At 34.1% G+C, this 8656-nt stretch overlaps 1 pseudogene; it reads left to right on the forward strand.

The window, feature by feature from the left end:
• Nucleotides 1–3140: 3140 nt before the first annotated feature.
• On the forward strand, nt 3141–6615 carry LOC129298494 (probable alpha,alpha-trehalose-phosphate synthase [UDP-forming] 11; annotated as a pseudogene).
• The last annotated feature ends 2041 nt before the right edge of the window (nt 6616–8656 follow it).

Raw genomic sequence — 8656 nt, forward strand, 5'->3', positions numbered from 1 at the left:
GGCGGTTTTTTAATATATAGAAAACTATATGTGAATTAATCCATATTTAAGAGAGAATTAATTAATTTAGAGGTTGGTTGCTATGTTTATTCTAGTAAAATGGCAAGGTTGATTCCTATTATAACTATGTGCGTGCGTATGCATGTATGGGTGTGTCTATAGATGTAAATATGATATGTTATCTAAGTAAAAGATTACCACAAACTTACATTTATGAGGTAGGTGGTTCATAATTACATATACTGATATGCTAAATGATTCGAACACCAAATGTAAGCCATATACTTACACTTATATGATAGTAAATTTTTTAACTCCCATTCTATCATTAGCTCAATTTTAAAAAATGATTGTTGGTCAACTTATCAAAGAGGTAAATGCTTGGAAACTCTCGATAATCACACAAGATAACCATCAACAATATTAAAGGAATGGAGAAATTTTTTAAATAAATTAAATATATCACATCATTCATAGTCTGTTCAATCAGAATATTATAAGTCATCTAAATAAAATTTTATGTGATATTATTTTAATTAAATTTATTTTTATAATAGAATGCATATTAAGTTTCTTTTGTTTTTCTCTCTATTAATAAATGACACAATTAATTTATATTTAATGTCATCTGAATATTATATTTTTATTAGACAAATCACAAGACACACTTGATCTACCTAAAATTTTTTGAAATATTTAGTTTATGACTCTAATTTTTTTCTTATATTGGTTGCCCCATCTAAGGCATTTTGTTTAATCACACTATATCATATTAATTTTTTTTTTTTTACTCCTTTCATTTCCTATCATTTCATTCTACACTTTGATAAGAAGACATACATATGCCCCAGAGAACTAAATTTACATTCAAGAGATAACTAATAATTTAGAGGTGAGGTTCGTTCCGATTATATATACATCAACAAGTAATTATCAGGCAATGTAGTTGATGATTATTTGAATCATTGTGTTAAATCATATGAACACTATTTTGAATTATGAAATTGGATTTCATAACACTATAGTAGTAAAATTATTGACTGAAATTATAATTTCTATCATTGGCTCAATTTTTGACCAACTATCATTGGCTCAATTTCGAAGCGCATGGATTATTGATCAAATTATCAAATAAATACATGCTTGGAAACTCACGATAATCACACCTGTTAACCATCAATAATCTCGAGTATTATTGTTGGGATGTGTAACTAATTAGATGTGGAATTTTTGTTTTATCAATAATTAGCTTGTAGCTACTTTTCTTTCTTTCTTTGTATTTTTTTTTTGTTTTCTCATAAGAGTCGTGCATTCTTCGCTTTAATCAACATGAAAGCAAGCATATCCTGATATCCATGATTCATATCCCAAGTTTTAAAACGAGTTAACCAGTCTAAAATCATTTTTAACTCCTTTTGTAGTTTGTTTTCTATTCATTTTATTAGATGTTTTTGAAATATTGAAAAACATATCTAATAGGGTTAGATCTAGTAAAAAAGATTAGTTTTCTTATAATAAGAAAAATTTAAATTTAAATCTTGACTATAAAAGTTACTCATATATATGACTATATTTTAAATATGATTGTTCAATAGAAAAAAACATGAATGTAATAAAAAAAAAACTCAAGCTAAACATATTCTTTGACCATAAAATAAAAATGATGACACATGTACCCTACTTGCACAATAAAAAATATTACAGGTAAAAAAGTTGACAATTTTTTTAATAGAAAGACTACCAATCAATCCATATTTAAAAGAGAACTAATTTAGAGGCTGGTTCCTATTGTTACACAGGCACACATGTCAACACAAGTAAGAGATGGTTACAAGCTTGCATTTGATGGTTCTTTGAATTGATATGCTGAATCATCTAAACGCTAATCAAAATTGTAAAATTAGATTTCATAATTGTAAAATCATGAACTCAAATTCTAATTTCTATCACTAGCTCAACTTTAAAACATGAGTTTTATCCGTAGAGTTTTAATTTTTTCCAAACCACCGTAGGGCTATCAGGTGAAAAGAAAAAAAAAAAAAAAACCCTTAGGGTGTATTGTAGCATTTGACTCTTTGGATAAAGGGCCACTGAAAGCTTGTGCAAGAAAAACAATAAATTAAGTCATATCATAATTAAACCAGCTTGTATGCCCTGAAAATTGTACATAATATTTTTTCCATCTTAAATTATAAAAATATTTTTTAAAAAATTAATATTTTAAAATATAAAATATTATGACAAAAATAAAAAATAAAATTTTACTAACTTCTAATATCACCTTTCCTATTACATTCTCTTTTTAATATTTTTATAAATGAATTATTAAATGAATGACATTTATAAAATTTTACTTTTTAAAAAAATAAAATTATAATATATATTTAATAAAATTTATTAATATATGTGATTTTATTTAAAAATCTTATAATGTGGGATGGGGTGAATATTTGATTTTCTGGTTACAAATTATAACCAAAACCATGTTTTTGTTCATGGAAACCACGCATTTTCATATTAGTCAACATAAAAACGATTATATCCCTAATCTAACAAGATAGAGACAAGAGAATACATATCCCATGTTTTTAAAAAATTATATTTGTTTTAATCACCGTAAATCCTATAAATTGGTTTTAAATTTCCTATTCATTTCATTATTCTACGTTTATGCACAGCAAAAATTTTTACAAGAAAGTGAATACAATATATACGAGAATCTGATCCCAAACGCAATCCATTTATTTTATATACATGCATATACGCTGGTTAAAAAAAAAAACATACATGCATATACAAAAAATTTCTTGGGTCATAAATGCATGTAAGATTTTTCTTCCCCTTTCAAATGCAAAGCGGCAAACATGACGCGCTTGTTTAAATTTTAATTCTGTCCAATATTCACATTCTTATCCACTTACATTCACCGGCGTCATAATTATTTAAAAAAAAAAAGCAATAAAATGAATTTTATTTTAAAATCGAGGAAAATAATCAATTACAGTTTTCCCACGGATTGTCCCAGAAAAAAAGGATCACGAAGACGATCGTGATTCTAATGAATCTGGACCGTCAAGCTTGCCATATAAAATCAACTTGCTCGATCTTTCTTCGTTCTTATCCTCACTAAGCATTTAATTTCCTTCTTGACATAGCTTTGCTGTCATGGAGGGTGTATCAGTATCAAGAACTTCCATTTCTCGAAGATTTTCATATCTTCATTTGACACTGTAACGCCCATATATAAATACCTCACCTGAAACCTCAATCCTCTCACCCCGGTTGTTTTTCACCAGCAAAGTTTTGTTTTTTTTTTTTTTCCCCGGGCAATCTGATTTTCATTGTCCAGCATAATGCTTTCGAGATCTTGCATAGACCTGTTGAGTTTGGTTTCCGTCGATGATTATCGAGCACTGTATCAGATTCCGAGAGTCTCAACGGTGCCGGGAGTGGTGTCAAAATTTGAGGCCGCCGAAGACGACCACGCCGATTACGGGTCCGGATTCGACGGCATCGTTTCGTCCGTACCGCAGGAGCGCAGGATCATAGTGGCGAACCAGTTGCCGATACGGGCTTCTCGGGATGTGAGCACCAAGAAATGGAGTTTCGAATTCGATAGTGATAGTTTGGTGCTGCAGCTCAAAGACGGGTTACCCTCCGACGTCGACGTTTTGTACGTTGGCTCCTTGAAGGACGAGATCGACCCGTCGGAACAAGACGAAGTGGCGCAGGTTTTGCTCGAGAAGTTTCGGTGCGTGCCAACCTTCTTGCCCTCTGAAATTCACAATAAGTACTACCATGGCTTCTGCAAGCATTATCTCTGGCCTCTGTTTCATTACATGGTGCCCATGTCGACGAGCCAAGGTGCGCGTTTCGATCGCTCGCAGTGGCAAGCTTATGTTTTGGCCAACAGAATCTTCGCTAATAAGGTAACGGAGGTGATCAACCCGGACGAGGATTATGTTTGGGTCCATGATTATCATCTCATGATCTTGCCTACACTACTGAGGAAACGGTTCCACCGCGTTAAGCTTGGATTCTTTATGCACAACACATTCCCGTCTTCAGAAATCTATAGAACTATACCTGTTCGTGATGATCTCCTTCGGGCCTTGTTGAATTGTGATTTAATTGGATTCCATACCTTTGATTACGCCAGACATTTCTTGTCCTGTTGTAGCCGGATGTTCGGTTTGGATTATGAGTCTAAGAGGGGTTACATGGGACTAGATTATTACGGTCGAACCGTGATGATTAAGATCCTGCCGGCCGGAATCCACATGGGTCAGCTCGAATCGGTGTTTTCGTTGTCGGAGACGGCTGAAAAGATTAAGGAATTGAAGAAACGATTTGAGGGGAAATTTGTGATTCTGGGTGTGGACGACATGGATTTGTTCAAAGGTATCAACTTCAAGTTTTTAGCAATGGGGCAACTCTTGGATATACACGAGGAGCTAAGGGGTCGAGTTGTTTTAGTCCAGATTCTGAATCCTGCTAGGAGCGAAGGTAAAGACATTCAGGATGTGCAAAAAGAGACCAATGCGATTGCCAAGGAAGTCAATGAGAAATACGGCGAGCCAGGTTACCAGCCAATCATCTTCATCAATGGTCCTGTTTCAACACTCGAGAAAGCTGCCTACTGTGCCATTTCTGATTGCTGCGTTGTGAATGCCGTGAGAGATGGGATGAACTTGGTGCCTTATATGTACACTGTTTGCAGACAGGGCAGCCCGGCGTTGGACAAGTCACTTGAAGAAGATGACGACAAGGATTCTAAAAAACCCAAAGAGAGTGTTATCATCGTCTCTGAATTCATCGGATGCTCGCCGTCTCTGAGCGGTGCGATCCGAGTGAACCCGTGGAACGTCGATGAGGTCTCTGAGGCCATGAATTTGGCGATCACATTGCCAGAGGCAGAGAAGAATTTACGTCATGAAAAGCATTATAAGTATATCAGCTCTCACGATGTAACTTACTGGGCTCGAAGTTTTGATCGAGACTTGGAGAGAGCATGCAGAGAACATTACCTCAAGAGGTATTGGGGCGTTGGTCTTGGCTTGGGGTTCAGAATTGTGGCTTTGGATCCGACATTCAGGAAGCTTTCAGTGGATAACATTGCATCAGCTTATAAAAACGCACACAGTCGTTTGATCCTTCTGGACTATGATGGTACCATGTTGCCGCAGTCATCCATGGACAAGACTCCAAGCAACGAGGTTATTTCTGTCTTGAATTGTCTGTGCAGTGATCCCAACAACACAGTGTTCATTGTGAGTGGAAGAGATAAGAAGTGCCTGAGCAAGTGGTTTTCTCCATGTGAGAAGCTTGGTCTCTCAGCTGAGCATGGTTACTTCACCAGGTACACTGATATTACATGTCAAACGATTAGTAATTGTGTGTGTGTCTCAACGTCTCTGCATTAATTTTTGTTCTTGTTCAATTTGACAGGTGGAGTAAGGATTCTACTTGGGAGACATGTGGGTTGACAATGGACTTTGATTGGAAAAAGATTGCGGAACCAGTATGGCTCTTTACACAGAAGCAACCGATGGGTCTTTCATTGAACAAAAGGAAAGCGCACTGGTTTGGCATCATCAAGAAGCTGACCCTCACTTTGGATCATCCCAAGCCAAAGAGCTTCTTGATCACCTCGAGAGTGTTCTTGCTAATGAACCAGTCATTGTTAAAAGAGGGCAACATATCGTGGAAGTAAATCCTCAGGTACGAATCATATTGTAAGTATCAGTTGCTTCATAAGTTATGAACAAGATTCACTGAATGAGTTCTGTGACGTAATTGGATGTAAACCTCTGAGATGCAGGGTGTGAGCAAAGGCATAGTGGTGGAAAACCTCATTTCAAGAATGAGGAAAGAAGGGAAGTCTCTGGATTTTCTGTTATGTATAGGAGATGATCGCTCAGATGAAGACATGTTTGAGAGGATTGCTTGCACAGTCTCTAATAACCCAACCCTACCGGCCACAGCTCAAGTCTTTGCCTGCACAGTTGGTCAGAAACCAAGCATGGCAGAATATTACTTGGATGATACTTGTGAAGTCATCAAGTTGCTCAAAGGACTTGCTAATACTTCAGCAGCAGCACCCTCAAGGTCTCTGCATTCTCAGGAATCTTCCCAGGGGTCTCTTGTAGAAAAAATTAGAAACTGATGATGATGATGATGCTAAAGGACAATCTTTTGTACAGATATTGATGATGCTTACTTTCCATAGGCTCATTTGAAAAGTTCAATACAAAGGGAAAAAAAAAAAACAACCCACAGGTTAGAGGAATCTGTTCTACATACAACTGGCGGCAAATCTTTTTATCATGACAGAAATTGAAGTTCATTCTCTGTGCAAAGAAAACATTCCTCAATAAAAGCAGTATCTGCATCAGTTCTTGTGCACATGTTCTCTTTCTGTTTCATGTTTCATTTTTGAACTGTTACTAATTAATCATCAATGTCCGTGCAAGATCAAGCAAAAAATAGAATATAAATCAGCCACTAGTCAAATTAAGTGGGTGAATGTTTCAATGTTTCCAACAGATCATGAAGCTTCAATGAGAATTCAATAGCAGTGAGCAACTGACCCTGCCAAATTGTCAAAACTCTATAATCCACGGAATCTTTTATCCTCTTCACTTCTGGTACATGCCGAAATTCTTGACTTGGAAGTAAGTGATTAATGAGAAGGAAAATCTCAAAAGGAAATCTTATAAACTCACGTAATATAAAGAGATTCCAACTCATCTAATGTAATGATTAGCTATTTCAAGTAAAAAGATATGAGTCAATCATGACTGCTCAACATATCTATTCACTATAGACCTTATTAAAAGGAAAAAAAATTGGAACTTATATTCGAATGACAGAATCCAACGTTTGTTTCTCATTTAGGAGGCAATTATTTCATGTGTGTTGTGTGCTAAGGTACAGAGAGCTCTATTAGTTACGTGGTGTTGTCAAGAATTGTAATCCAAGCTTTAATTTATTACAGTTTGATGATAACAAAGGAAGGAAAAATTGATGAAAATTGGAATGAAAATGTGCACTCAACCACCTTGATGACAAAGATGGAAAGGATAAGATGCTGCTATAGGTTGAAAGTTTGAATTTGATGATTCAAAAATTGCCTGTAAGCTAAGGAATAAGAATTTTACCCTTGCTTACTGCTAAAGATTTGCCCATTTCATATATCATAACTATTAAGTGTCATTTCTTACATGCGCCTACAAATTAAAATGTCCTCGATCACAATCATATCACTGTGTGTGTAAAGATGTCTAGAGGTGCTGACCATTTCTTTAAAATCTTATCCGAAGATGTGATTAGCCATGAAATTAATTGAGAGAGAGAGAGAGAGAGAGAGAGAGAGAGAGAGAGAGAGAGACAGAGACCTGACGAGAGAAGCAAACATGGGATCAAATAGAAAAATTTGTTTATTTTCTCTGTATGCTTGGTATGATATTATAATGAAATAATGATAGGTTTTGCTATATGATACATAATGGAAGCACTTAAATACCAAAATCTCGAATTCGAATCAAAGTGAATGTAGAAAATAATTTTGAGATAATTACTTTCAATGGGGTTCCACAATTTTCAAATTTAACCTAGTCAGATAGCAATATAAGAAAAAAAAAGTCAGATATGAAAAGAAGCTAGACTCAGTAACATGTTAACAATATAAGAGGCAAAAGGAATAATAAAAATTAAAGGAAAAATCAATCATTTAGTTTTTATAGTTTTAACTTAATTATAACCTACTTCCTCAATTTTAATTTATTGCAACTCATTATTATAGTTTTGACTCAATACAACTCAATCCCTATATATTTGATAATTTAAAACATTGATCCCTATATTTTAGAAAATAAAATTATAAATACTTAAACTATTTTAAAATTTAGAGATTAATATTTTAAATTACTAAAACTTTTAATCTTTATAAAAATTAAAATTTTAAAATAATTGTAATCTTTATAATTTTTGTTAAAAATATAGGGACCAATATTTTAAATTACTAAAAATATAAAAACTAAGTTGAACCGAGTCAAAGTTCACGAATTAAGTTACAATCAAGTTAAAACTATAAAGATTGAACTAGAATGAATGAAAATTCAAAGATTGAGTTATAATTAAGTCAAAATTATAGGAACCAAACAATTAATTTTTTTTCAAAATTAAACAAAAGATGATGAAAACTTATTCATTTTTCATAAAAGAGCCACCATATTCATGCAACAAATGATAATTGTGAACCCTTTTTCTGATGTTGATGAGGAAAGAACTAATGAATCTTTCCTTGAAAGGTTAGAAGAAGCCCCCTAAAATATGCAAGGGTAAAGGGTGAGGTGGTGAGAAAGCGAACTAATGAATCTCCATTTTATGATTGCTCCTATGCATTTGGAAAATAAATCAAGGGAGTAAAAATTAATAATAATAGCATTATGCCATGTGGATATAGAAGAGTTGCATTTTTTAAGCACGAGGGTCATGAACATGTGCAGAAAAGTTAGCTAGCTCTATGCAGCCCATGAAGGAAATTTTCAGAGAGTACATACTTCTACACCCTATAGAAATAAGAGTAGAACTGATAATTCTTGTAGGCCGAGCTTATTCTAGCCAAATTTATTTAATCGAGCAACTCGAATAA

Source organism: Prosopis cineraria, unplaced genomic scaffold, assembly GCF_029017545.1.
Source record: "Prosopis cineraria cultivar Desert tree isolate PC_DT_omini unplaced genomic scaffold, ASM2901754v1 PC830, whole genome shotgun sequence".
Lineage (NCBI taxonomy): Eukaryota > Viridiplantae > Streptophyta > Magnoliopsida > Fabales > Fabaceae > Prosopis > Prosopis cineraria.